At 47.0% G+C, this 13,524-nt stretch overlaps 1 protein-coding gene across 3 annotated transcripts in view; it reads right to left on the minus strand.

Annotated features, from left to right (window-relative positions):
* Positions 1-12,521, minus strand: part of Dag1 (dystroglycan 1) — a 36,648-nt gene extending 24,127 nt beyond the window's left edge. For 2 of the 3 annotated variants that reach the window (XM_090323667.1, XM_090323668.1), the window contains exon 1: positions 12,243-12,372. The gene's annotated coding sequence lies outside the window, so the exon portion shown is untranslated. Of the gene's footprint in view, positions 1-12,242; positions 12,373-12,423 lie in introns of those variants that run through there. The other variant, XM_090323669.1, reaches the window with a different exon arrangement.
* Between the last annotated feature and the right edge of the window lie 1,003 nt (positions 12,522-13,524).

Raw genomic sequence — 13,524 nt, forward strand, 5'->3', positions numbered from 1 at the left:
CCTGGGTTCGATTCCTCGGTACCACATACATAGAAAAAAGCCGGAAGTGGTGCTGAGGCTCAAGTGGTAGAGCTCTAGCCTTGAGAAAGTCCAAGGACAGTGCTCAGGCCCTGAGCTCAAGCCCAGGACTGGCAAAAAAAAAAAAAAAAAAAAAAAGATAATGCTGAATTTGATCCCCAACATTACCACTGAAATAAACAAACAACAACAACAAAAACATTCTACTACCTTGCCTAAGCAATCATAGTGAGTACAGAAATCTGAATTTTAAGTTTCAAAATTACATAGGCATAAAATAAATTAAAATTTAAATATATGAAATAACTGCAAAATAGAGACCACACATACATTCTCCAACCAATAAGTCTCAGTCCATGTGTAGAACCCACAAAGCCTTCCCCTATTACCCAGCCTACCTGCCTTGACGTAGCTGGCAGACGTGAGCACAGACCGAATGTTGGCTGTTCACTTACCTTGTAACTACACAGAAAAATCAGAAAAAAATAAAAAACAGCTTTTACACACAGGAAAAGGGTTGTAAAATGAAAAAGATGCAAGTTTGAGACAGCCATTTACAACATCAGGAGTAATCCTCACATAACAGATGAGAAAATCTAGGCTTTTACAGTCCGTCTCACGGTGACAATCTCTCACATGATGAGCAGTTGAGGAGTATGAGAACTCTACTCCTAATCCTCAAGCAACCTGGTCCAATGAGATAGAATACCACATAACGAAAGGGAGGAAGAAAAAAAGAAAGCTGAAAAAAGAAGAGGATAAGATAGGGGCCGGGAGTTTGGCCTAGTGGTTAAAGTGCTTGCCTACCATGCATGAAGACCGGGGTTCAATTCCTCGGTACCATATATAGAAAAAAGCCGGAAGTGGTGCTGAGGCTCAAGTGGTAGAGCTCTAGCCTTGAGAAAGTCCAAGGACAGAGCTCAGGCCCTGAGCTCAAGCCCAGGACTGGCAAAAAAAAAAAAAAAAAAAGAAGAAGAGGATAAGATAAAGTGCAAATAAAAAGCATAGAAGTTGAAATCTGGGGGACACGAGCAATGTAAGAGTAAGAGAGGGCTTAAGAGGACAGTGCCATAAACCCAACATTAAACATTAGGCCAGGCACCAGTAACTCATGCCTGTAATCCTTAGCTACTCAGGAGGCTGAGACCTGAGGATTACACTTCAAAGTAAGCCTGAGCAAGAAAGTCTGTGAAACTCATCTCCAATAAACTACCCAGAAAAAGGCTGGAAATGGTGCTGTTGCTCTAGCAGTAGAGTGCCAGTCTTGAGTAAAAGGTACAAAGTGGTGCTGAGGCTCAAGGGGTAGGGCCATAGCTTTAAGATGAAGAGCTCAGGGACAGCGCCAGAGCCAGAGTTCAAGTCCCACCACCAACAAACATAAATAAACACACACACACACACGAGATTAAGAAAAGGAAGCTCAGAGACAGTGCCCAGGCCCTGGGTTCAAGCCCCAGGACCAGCAAAAAAATAGTTAATTAATTAAAATAAAATTAGATGACAGGACCTAGAATTTTCCTCTTGTAATACTTGTCATATGCATGTTCAGGAGACTGGTCTGACAAGGTCTGCTGGACTAGCCTTTGCTCAGGCTCCAGAAGTAGTGCTCTGAGAACCTGCTCTGAGGTCCTATCATATAGTGAAGGACAATTCAAGAAAGCTTAGCACCACAGGAGAAAACACCTAAACCTTCTCCAATTTTGCCAAAGGGACCAAACCTGAGTAGATCTACATGACCATTCACAGAACTACAGAAAGAACAATTGTAAGGGACAATCTTCTCAACTCTGGGCCGTGGCACACTCTCCAGACACAAGTTCTTCAGCACATAATTGTAACAAAAAGGAATAGAGGGAGAAACTATAAATTTATCAGTTCAACCTGGTGGGATAGTTCATTCTCACAATCTGTTACTCTATGTAGAGATCAGAAGGTTCAAGGTTGAGGTCCAGCTCAGGAAAAGTTAGGAAGATCCCACCTGAACCAGTAAGCTGGGCACTGTGATATGTGCCTATGGCACCAGTTATTGAGAAATATAGGTGGGAAGAGGCAAGCAGACAAAAAGACAAAGACTACCTGAAAGTAACTAAAGCAAAAGGCTGGAGATAGAGCTCAAGTGATAGAGTACCTACCTAGTAAGTGAAAAAACTTTAGTTCAAGTACCATTAGCACAAAAAAAGTCAAAATTTACATACTAGTGACATGGTTTAAATGGTAGAATGCCAGCTGTAAGCAAAAAAGCTGAGCAAGAGTAGGAGATCCAGGGCCGGGAGTTTGGCCTAGTGGTAGAGTGCTTGCCTTGCATGCACGAAGACCCGGGTTCAATTCCTCGGTACCACATACATAGAAAAAAGCTGGAAGTGGTGCCGAGGCTCAAGTGGTAGAGCTCTAGCCTTGAGAAAATCCAAGGACAGTGCTCAGGCACTAAGCTCAAGCCCAGGACTGGCAAAAAAAAAAAAAGAAAAAAAAAAGAGTAGGAGATCCAGTACCAACATACACAAAGTAAGTATTTTTTAATTTAAAGAGTTGGGGTAGGGGAGTCAGAGGCTCACACCTATAATCCTAGCTGCTCAGGAGGCTGAGATCTGAGGATCTCGGTTCCAAGCCAGACTAAGTGGGAAAGTCTATCAGTCTCTTATCTTCAATTGAGGAAAATTGCAAGTGGCACTGTGGCTCAAAGTAGTAGAGCACTAGACGAGCTGAAGAGCTCAGGGACAGTGCCCAGGCCCAGAGTTCAAGGCCCACAACTGACGCCCCCCCCCCTCACAATAGGGAGGGGGGACTGGGAATATGGCTTAATGGTAGAGTGCTTGCCTAGCATGCATGAAGCCCTGGGTTGGATTCCTCAGTACCACATAAACAGAAAAGGCCAGAAATAATGCTGTGGTTCAAGTGGTAGAGGGCTAGCCTTGAGTAAAAGAAGCTCAGGGACAGTGCCCTGGCCCTGAGTTCAAGCCCCAGAACTGCCCCCCCCCCCCAAAAAAAAGGCATTTCAAACACAGAAGGCAATCCTCCAGAGACCTCTTAAACAGCAGAGACCAGCAGAAAGGAGCAGTAACTTGCTGGGCTCCCAGGTCCTCAACACCCAGTAACCACAGAAGACCAGCTACAGAAGCCATGGCAGGCTTGACAATGGGCCCCATTCTTCCTAGAAGCCATGGCAGGATAGAAGAGGGGAGATCAGGACATTCTTCCACCCCCCCTCACACAGAGTAAAAGGGCACATGCAGCCTGGAGCACGGGAATTCTACACAGGAAGAAAGATATTTTCTTCTCCAACTGTTAAAATCAATTAGAACCTCCCCCCCCCAAAAAAAAAACAGATGGGTGGTAGAGCACCAGTGACATATACCTGTAATCCCAGCTACTCAGAAAGACTAGGATTCAGAAGACTGAGGCTCAAAGCTAGCTCATGCCGTAGTCTTTAAGACTCATCATCTCTAATTAACCAACAAAACACCAGACTAGAGGTTCAGCCCAAGTTGTAGAGCACCAACAATGAGCAAGAAAGTTGAGTGAGATCAGACTTGGGGCCTGCTTGGGTTACAGAGAAAATTGAGGCTAACCTGGACAGTTTAGCTAGACACTAACTCAAAATAAAGGGTGAGGGATGTAGCCCACAGTGCTGCACAATCAACCAAACCAATAAAAAAACATCCTAAGGGCTGGGTATGGAATTTAGTGGTAGAGTGCTTGCCTAGCATGTATGAAGCCCGGGGTTCGAATCCTCAGAATCACATACCCAGCAAAAGCTGAAAGTGGCACTCTAGCTCAAGTGGATAAGTGCTAGCTTTGAGCTTTGTCTCTTTAGAGGCTGAGGGACAAAACCCAGGCCCAGAGTTCAAGTCACAGGACCAAACAAGAAAACAAAAAAAAAAGATGCAATGTACTTATAAACTCATTCATTGAATGACAACCCCATTGTACTACTTAAAGATAATATATATAATTTGTAAAATATGATATAAATCATAAAATATGTAAATAATAAAAAGGAAAAATACATAAATTAAATCAATGTAATGCTAGAATTTCGTTCAAATTTCCTTTACTTCCAGAGACACAGGGGCTGAGAATGTGGCTTAGTGGTAGAGTGCTTGCCTAGCATTCAGGAAGCCCTGGGTTTGATTCCTCAGTACCATATAAACAGAAAAAAGCAGTAAGTGATACTTTGGCTCAATTGGTAAAGTGCTAGTCTTAAGCAAAAGAAGCTCAGGGAGAGTGCCCAGGCCCTGAGTTCAAGTCCAGGACTGACAAAAGAAAAAGAAAAAAAAAAAGACACAGAATGGTTTTACCAGTTCTCAGTTTATGACCCTGTGTTATAGTACCCCATCTATCTGTCCACCTGAACCATAGAAAAGACAGAAAAATTGCTGAGCTATCACTCCAAAGAAAAAATAGAAAACCCTATTAAGACTAAATTAAGCCTTCTGGCTAGTGTAATTTTGTAAACTACTCTAAATTCCTATTTATAGAAGTTGGTATCTATCTCAGCAGTCTATTACTGACTAATGATCAGAGTGAAGAGACACAGTGAAGAGGCAAAGCAAATTATGTCACTCTAAAAAAGACTGCTTTAAGGCCAAAATGCATGCCTATGCTAAAGACCTACTATTCAATGACCAAACTAATCTTACTCCAGGCTTGTGAAGTCAAAAGGGAAAAGCAGGGCCGGGAGTTTGGTCTACTGGTAGAGTGCCTGCTTAGCATGCAGGAAGACCCAGGTTTAATTCCCTGGTACCACATACATAGAAAAATCTGGAAGTGGTGCTGTGGATCAAGTGGTAGAGCTCTAGCCTTGAGAAAATCCAAGGACAGTGCTCAGGCCCTGAGTTTAAGCCCCAGGACTGGGGGGAAAAAAAGAAAAGCAGAAGAGAGCTTATGAAGCAACCAAACAAAAACACTGGCAAAGGCAAAGAAATGTTCTTTAGATGGAAAGAGAAACTTTTCTCCAGAAAAGGGAGAAGCCCTCTAATCAACATATAAAACACCTTAAAGGGGCCAAGAGTATGACCTAGTGGTAGAGTATTTGCCTAGCATGCACCAAGACTCAGGTTCGATTTCTCAGTACCACATACATAGAAAAGCCAGAAGTGGTGCTGTAGCTCAAGTAGCAGAGTGCTAACCTTGAGGAAGAAGCCCAAGGACAGTGTTCAAGCCCTGAGTTCAAACCCCAGGAATGGCAAAAAATAAACAAACAAACGACTTTAAAGAACACATAACCAGTGGGGCACCAGTGGCTCATGCCTGTAATCCTAGCTACTCAGAGGCTGAGATCTGAGGATGAAGTTTAAAGCCAGTTTGGGCAGGAAAGGTCACGAAACTCTTGTATCCTATTAACCACCAGAAAACTGAAAGTGGCACAATGGCTCAAGTGGTAGAGCTCAGGGTCAACACATAGGCCCAGAGTTCAAGCCCCATGATTGACCAAAAAAAAAAAAAAAAGATGGAATAAATGTTTTGACTTTTTCATACACTGAAAGTCTAGGCCCCAAGCATTTATTCTCTGCAAGTGGTTTAAAAGGGAAACTGGGGCTGGGAGTTTGGCCTAGTGGTAGAGTGCTTGCCTCGCATGCACGAAGACCTGGGTTCGATTCCTCGGTACCACATACATAGAAAAAAGCCGGAAGTGGTGCTGAGGCTCAAGTGGTAGAGCTCTAGCCTTGAGAAAGTCCAAGGACAGTGCTCAGGCTCTAAGCTCAAGCCCAAGACTGGCCAAAAAAAGGGAAATTGGATGTTGAATCAAATTTCTCATCAGTGACTTCCTATCTGAGGTTGGGAAAAAGACACAAGATCTCAATCTTATCTCAATCTAATTTTTTTTTTAAATTTTTAAGGCAGTGTTTCAGGGGCCAGGAGTTTGGCTTAGTGGTAGAGTACTTGCTTAGCATGCACGAAGACCGGGGTTTGATTCCTCAGTACCACATACATAGAAAAAAAAAATATCTGGAAGTGATGCTGAGGCTCAAGTGGTAGAGCTCTAGCCTTGAGAAAGTCCAAGGACACTGCTCAGGCCCTGAGCTCAAGCCCAGGACTGGACAAAGGAAAAAAAAGACAGTGTTTCACCATGGACACAGACAGGGCTGGGCTTAAACTCAGCTTCCCCAGAGCTGGGATTACAGGTATGTACCACCACTCCTACCTGTTGTCTATTATTTTTTTTTCTTTTCTTTTTTTCCAGTCCTGGGGCTTGAACTCAGTCTGGGCACTGCCCATGGGCTTTCTCAAGGCTAACACTCTACCACTTGAGCCACACCACCACTTCCAGCTTTTTTTGTGTTGTGGTACTGAGGAATCAAACCCAGGGCTTCGTGCATGATAGCCAACCACTCTACCATTAATCCACTTTCCCAGCCCCTCATTATTTCTTTTTTTGTGTGCTGGTACTAAAACTTGAACTCAGAGCCAAGGTGCTATATTTCAGCTTTTTTCTTTTTTTTTTTTACTAAGGGCTGGCACTCTATCACTTAAGCCACAGCTCCACTTCTAGCTTTTTGGTATAATTGAAGATAACAGTCTCACAGACTTCCCTGCTTAGGCTAGCTTCAAACCATGACCCTCTGATCTCAGCAACTTTAATAACAAGGAATATAGGTATAAGTCACTGGCCCCCAGCTGCATTCTTATTTTGCTCACCCCTAAATGAACCAATTACCACCTATAGTCCTGACTACTCAAGAGGCTGAGATCTGATTTGGAGCCAACCTGAATTAGGACACATCTCCAAATAACGAACAAAAAGCTGGGAATGGAGGTATACCTAAAGTGGTAACACAGCAGCCATTATCAAAAAAACTGAGTGAAGCTTTCAGCCACAAAGCTCATGGACAGTCCAGGGACCGATTTCAAGCCCCAGACTAGTCAGGCAGTGGTGGTTCACATCTGTGATCCGAGGATGAAAGCTGAGGATTGCCGTTGGAAGCCAGCCTACACCGGGAAGCCCATGATACCCTTATCTCCAAATAACCACCAGAAAACCACAAGTGGCACAGTGGCTTAAAGTGATGACTGCTTACCTTGACCAAAAAAACCTCAAGAACAGCACTCAGGCTGAGTTCAAGCCCCACGACCCACAAACAAACAAATTTAAAGCTTATATTGTTTAAATTTACTATATATATAATAAAATTTTGTATGTAATAATTTTTTAAACCAGTCCTGAGGCTTGAATTCCAGGGCACCGTCCCTGAGGTCCTTTTGCTCAACACAAGCACTTGAGCCACAGTACCATTTCCAGCTTTTCTGTGTATGTGACACCAAGGAATGGAACCCAGGGCTTCATGCACACTAGGCATGCACTCTACCACTAAAGCCACATTCCCAGCCCCAAAGCATTTTTTTTGGGGGGGGACCAGTTCTGGGGCTTGAACTTAGGGCCTGGGCACTGTCCTCGAGCTTTCTCAGGTGGCTAGTGCCACCTGAGCCACAACATTACTCTCAGCTTTTTCTGTGCATGTAGTACCAAGGAATCGAATCCAGGGTTTCATGCATTCTAGGCAAGCACTCTACCACTAAGCCACATTCCTAGCCCCAAAGCCTTTTTAAAGCAAAGAGCCATACTTTGAGGTGTGGTTCAAATGTTAAGAGTACCAGTAATGAGCAGAAAAAGCCAAGTAAGAAAGACCATGAGGCTTTTCCTTACAGCCCAGGAACCCCTTTTTATTCAAGTTCTCACCACTACTTGGTTTATTGCCTCACATCCTCATCTTAATACCTCCTGCTCCTTCCACCCCACAACAGGTCCCGGCTTAACTTCTGCATACTTACTTCTTAGATCTTTCTCTCCATCTCAGTGCTGACTGCTGACCTTGTCTGGGTCTACTGTGTTCCCATTGAACCATGGCAATGACCAATTAGATTCTCATATAGTCAAGCCTTCCTTTCCACCTTTCCATTCACACGAGAGACTCAGTTCTTGTGTGTGTGTGTGTGTGTGTGTGTGTATGTGTGTGTGGTGTGCACATGTAGTAATACTGGGACAAAAAAAAAAAAGCAAGTATGGGGCCCTGGGTTCAAGCCACAGTTCCAGCACACATACAGACACACACAAAAAATTCCAGGGAGTAGAGGCATGGTTCAAATGACAAGCACAATGCAAGTGACAGCAGCAGACCCTGAATTCAATTCCCAATACTGGGGGGGGGGAGTTTAAAACAAGCAAACAACAACAAAAATGTTGATTCTGTCACATAAAACTGGGCAGTTTCCTCAGCCCATATAAAGATTTATCATAAACAACACAATGGGTACACATAGAAAGGAAGACCCTCAACTGTCAAAGTCCTGGGGAGCAGGAAAAGCTTTAACTATGAAAGACAGAAACCAGGTACAGATAGTTCAAACCTGTAATCCTACCTACTCAGGAAGCTGAGATCCAAACAAACAAGAGTTCAAAGTCAGCCTGGGGAAGAAAAGTCCTTGAGAGTCCAAATTGACTGGCAGAAATCAGGGCTGGAGGCATGGCTGAAGCAGTGGAGAGCCAGTTGAGTAAGACAACCAAGTACAAGTTTAAAACATCTTCTAAGCCAAGGAGACATAAAATATACTAAGTTCATGTAGGATATAAGAGTTTCCTAGCTACTCAGTACCTACTCAGGACAATGAGATCTGAAGATCACGGTTTAAGGCCTATGCAGGACAGTCTGTGGTACTCTTATCCTAAATTAACCACCAAAAATCCATGGCTGAAGTAACGAGTAACAGTGTTGAGCAAAAAACTAAGGGGAAGGCACCCAGGATCTTAGTTCAAACCCCATACCAGCATACACCCACAAAAAGGAGAGGTAAGTTTTGATTCGTTTGAGACGAGTTCTTACTTTGTGACCCAAGTTGACCTAGAACTCATGATCCTTTTGGCGAAGCCTCCAAAATACTGAAATTATAATAGGCATGGTGCCATCCCACATCCCCCATAAGGCTCGGAGATAAGTTGGCTTCTTTTGTTTTTTGCCAATCCTGGGGCTAGAACTCTAGGCCTGAGCACTATCCTTGGGTGTTCTCAAGGCTAGCGTTCCACCACTCGAGCTGTACCACCACTTCTGGTTTTTTCTGTGTATGTGGTTCCTGGGAATCAAACCCAGGGCTTCATGCATGCTAGGCAAGCACACTACCACTAGGCTGTACTCCTGGCCCCAAAGGTAATTTTTTAAACCAATGCCCAAAGCCTCTACTTTCATAAGTATCGACTCCAGTCAAACAGCTCCCCAAATTCCCTCCAAACTCATCTTCCTCAATGATCAACATACACCAACATACTTGTGGGTCACAATTTCCAGCAACCCAAAGAGATAATCTGAGGTTTTATTTTGGGGGGTAGAGGTCAAATCTAGGAATTCACCCAAGCTAAGTAAAAGCTCTACCACTGCTGGGCACTGGTGGCTCATATCTGTAATCCTAGCGAAAAAGGAGGCTAAAATCTAAAGAAAACAGTTCAAAGTCAGACTTGGGCAGGAAAGTCCTTGAGACTGTCAATTAACCAGTAAAAAGCCAAAAGTTTGGCCTAGTGGTAGAGTGCTTGCCTAGCATGCACAAAGCCCTAGGTTCGATTCCTCCGTACCACATACACAGAAAAAGCCGAAAGTGGTGCTATGGCTCAAGTGGTGGAACTCTGGCCTTGAGAAAGCCCAAGGACAGTGCTCAGGCCCTGAGTTCAAGCTTCAGGATTGGCAAAAAAAAAAAAAAGCCAGAATTGGAAGTGGAGCTGTGACTCAAGTGGTAGAGCACTAGCTTTGAGCAAAAAAAGCTTTTACCGACAGTGCCCAGGCCTTGAATTCAAGCCCTAGGACTGGGGGGGGAAAAAAAAAAAAAGAGGCTGGGAATGCGGCTTAGTGGTAGAGTGCTTGCCTAGCATGCACAAAGTCCTGGGTTCATTTCTTAAGTACCACATAAACAGAAAAGGCCAGAAATGGCTCAGGTAATAAAGCACTATCCTTGAGCAAAAAAAATCTTATGGACACAGTGCACAGGCCCTGAGTTCAAGCCCTAGGTGGCAAAAGAGAGCTGGGGGGAGGGAGAGAGGGAGAGGGAGAGGAAGAGGGAGGGAAAAAGGGAGGGAGTAGAGAGGGGGAGGACGGGAGGAAGGGAAAGGGAGAGGGGGAGGGGGGAGGGGGGGAAGAGAAGGAGGGAGAGGGGGAAGGGAAGGGGAGGGGGAGGAAGGGAGAGAGAAAGGGGGAGCGCTCTACTACTGAACTATATCCCAAACTCCAAGACATGGTTCAAATCCTTGGTCATGCTTATGGCTTCCTACCCACACATTCCTGAATTCCCTCCCTCCTGGAGGCTTAACATTCCCTTAGCAATACCTTTTCCATCTTCCTTCTCAAAAGACTCCTCCTTCCTCCCCATCTCTCAGATGGCTGACTTTTATTACTAGAGGTCCTGACCCCATTTCTCTCCCTGCCACTCTCCAGTCATCAGCAGTATCCTTCTAAACCCAGACCTGGATTATGCCACTGGCTGATTAAAAGCATTCCCAGGTTCCAGTATCCTAAGTTGGAACTCCTGAATATAATAAGGAAGGCCTAGATCTCCCACCTGTCAATCTGGAAGACTCCCAGGCACCATTTTAGACACTAATGTGTATATGGTTCCCTGTATCCAGGCCTTGAGGTCCCCAGATAGTTCCTGTAGGCCCTCAAGGCTACAACTCAGGAATTCCCTCTCTCAGGCTATGAGGTAAGCACATTCTCTGAGCAGTAGCTCCCACTGTCCCCCAAAATGAGTTCCTTCAAGGCCAAACCAGATCCTTTTACGTGAGTCTGTAGGATCAACCACAGAATTTGGCAAGTAGTAAAGCCAAATACTTGCTCAATGAATGAATGTATTTTGCCAAATCAGTTTTTTAGAACAGTAAGGACTTGTCTTCTGCCTCTTTCAGGAGAGGCACATTATCAACACAAGCTTTCATGGCCCAACCAGGTGTCTGTCTGCATAACAATCCTCATTCCTACCTTTACACAATAACCCACAGGCTTTGAACAGTCTCAGGCTATGCCCTTAACTCCCTACTGAATTCTTGAGTTCTGATTTCTCCAAGAAATAGCTCCTGGGCCTCTTTTCAGCATGCAAACCACGAGTTCTTCTCCCTTGGCTCCACGACAAAAAGTTCAGTTCTCCATCTAATTCAACTATAGGGTTCATCTAATTCAAACTATAGGATTTTATGCCTTTTAAAATATATTGAAGTGGAATTCTTTTTTTTAAGAACACTCCAAAATTATCATGTCTCTGAACGCTAAGCACAGCACAACTGATAAAATTACAACACCCCATCTTACACCAGACTTCCCAAAACACCTGAAAGCACATCCAACTCTTTATCCGGACTCAGGTCCTGTAAACACCACCCTCACTTCAGGAATCTGGCTTCCATGCCAAGGAACTACTTCTACTAGCTTATTTAGGGAAACAGCCAACAGGAACTACTCTTTGGCTATAAAGGTTCTATCCCACACCCCGTAGCCAGACCAGTCCAAATTTCATCCTCGCCATTCAAATTAACCCATGGAAGAGCTGCTCAAGTTGTAGAGTTCAATACCAGGCGAAAGTAACTTGAAATGACAAAATAACAGTAATAATAATAAATAAATAAAAAGGGACTGAGCGGAGAGATTGTCTCTGGAGACGAATACTCAAGAGTGAACCCGGCCTTCCAAATACAAAGTAAAAAGGGAACAAGTCAGCTTCCAAGGAAGCTCCGCTGGGGAGGAGAACCCCAAGATTACAGGCAGGTCACACCGACTGGCGGGGGCGGCACCCTTCTTCCCACTGGGGCGCAAAGGCCCCATAGGCTGGGATGTTGCCCAAGTGGGCCACGACCCCACCACCCCCACTGGAAACCCGGTAGCGGCCCACAAGGCCTCACACGCCCACGGCGGCCGTGCAGGCCCCGCGTTCCCGGGAGCGCGGGGCCCCGGGTGGAAGGCCTGGCCCAGCGGCCCAGCAGGAAGCCCCGGCCTCGCATCTGAAGAGCCGCTCCGAGCCTTCGCCGCCCCGGAGGAGCTGAGAGCAGAGGGGCGGCTCCACCCGGGCGGCACCGCCTCCTCCTCACCGACAAGGACGTCCGTGGCCGTGTCCCCGCCCCGGGAGCCCCCCGAAAGCGAGCAGCAGCAGGTGTTCAGCGGAAGGCTCGGCCGGCGGCCACGGGAATGGAGGTGGGGGGGGCCCCCCAAGCAGTCAGGCACCGCGACGGGGGTGAGGGGAGGGTGGGTGGGCGGCGCACTCACCCAGCGGCCTATCTCAGGCGGGCAGGCCGCGGCAGGTGTTCGCTCCTCCCGGCCCCAGGACGCAGCCGTCCACCGCTCCCTCCGCCCCGGGAACTCGGCGCGAAGCTACCGCCGCTGCCGCCCCCGAGCCCAAGGAGCGCGAGCGCCCGCGCCGCGCCGCAGCCTCCGCGCGAGCACGTACCGGGCGGTGAGAGGGCGCCGAGCGCGAGGGCGGGGCGCGCGGGCTGGAGCCTAGCAACCGCCTGACACGCGAGTCCCCCAGCCAATCCCGCCGCCGGCTCCGCGAGGCGCCGACTCGCCGTCCGCGCGCACCGCTCGCTTCTGCCTGCGTCGGCCGCCCCGCAGCGCGCCGCACCCGCGCGCAAGCTCCACCCCCTCCCGGGCCGCATCCCACGGCGGATTGGTCGGTCACGCCCCTTCGTTGAAAACCACGCCCCTCGGCGTGGAAAGCCCCGCCCTCGCGGCCTGCCAAGTCTGTCCCGGGACACGCCTTGACCAGTCCGGGTGGCCCTGAGCCATCAGTGGGAGTTGGGGGAAGGGCATCCCAAGCAACCTCTGGCCTTTGCGCCTTCCAGACTAACCGGGAATGATCAAGAGCCCCGAACCGGTCTGGCCAGAACTGATCGACGGTGGTTCAACCCTCCTAATTTCAAACGAAAAATCTAAAGACTTGAAGCGTCCTCAGAATTGTAAAGAATTGGATTCCTTTTACCTTGCCCTAATACAGATGAAGAAACTAGGGCCAGGGCTGGGAGTGGTGGGAAGCTCAGCCCATGTCCTAGGGCCTGGCACACAGCAAGGGCTAATCTTTGTCCCCTCCCCCTGCCTGGAAAGCTAGAATTCAATGCCTTCTCGCATGCCCGAAATAGCTCTGACCGGCCAGCTCTGGTCACTCAGTCCCTGTGACCTGCATTCTTTAGAATAGTGGGTGGTAAGAAGCAACCTCCCTTCAAAGAGTCCCAAAGTACCTCTTACTGTCCCCAGAGCATGCATACAGACTCCCAACCCCAAAGCCTCTGATAATGGAAGGGTCTGGAACTCTAGTGGACTGCTCCCTTTCCATCCCCACACCCTGAGAAGAATGGGTCCATTCTCTTCCAGGCCTTAAGCCCAAGCTGGAATTCCAGGCCCACACACTTGTCAGCAAGCACATTCTGAACCCAGAACTGCAGGCTGCCTGGCTTGGAGTTCCTTCCCGGTTCCCAGATAGTTCTGGAGTTTCCATTGCCTTCTCCACTTCTTCTGGAGTGCCTAGGAGAAGCAAATTTCACAAAGAGCAGAA

Source organism: Megascapheus bottae, chromosome 32 (assembly GCF_031878675.1).
Source record: "Megascapheus bottae isolate mThoBot1 chromosome 32, mThoBot2.hap1, whole genome shotgun sequence".
Taxonomy (NCBI): domain Eukaryota; kingdom Metazoa; phylum Chordata; class Mammalia; order Rodentia; family Geomyidae; genus Megascapheus; species Megascapheus bottae.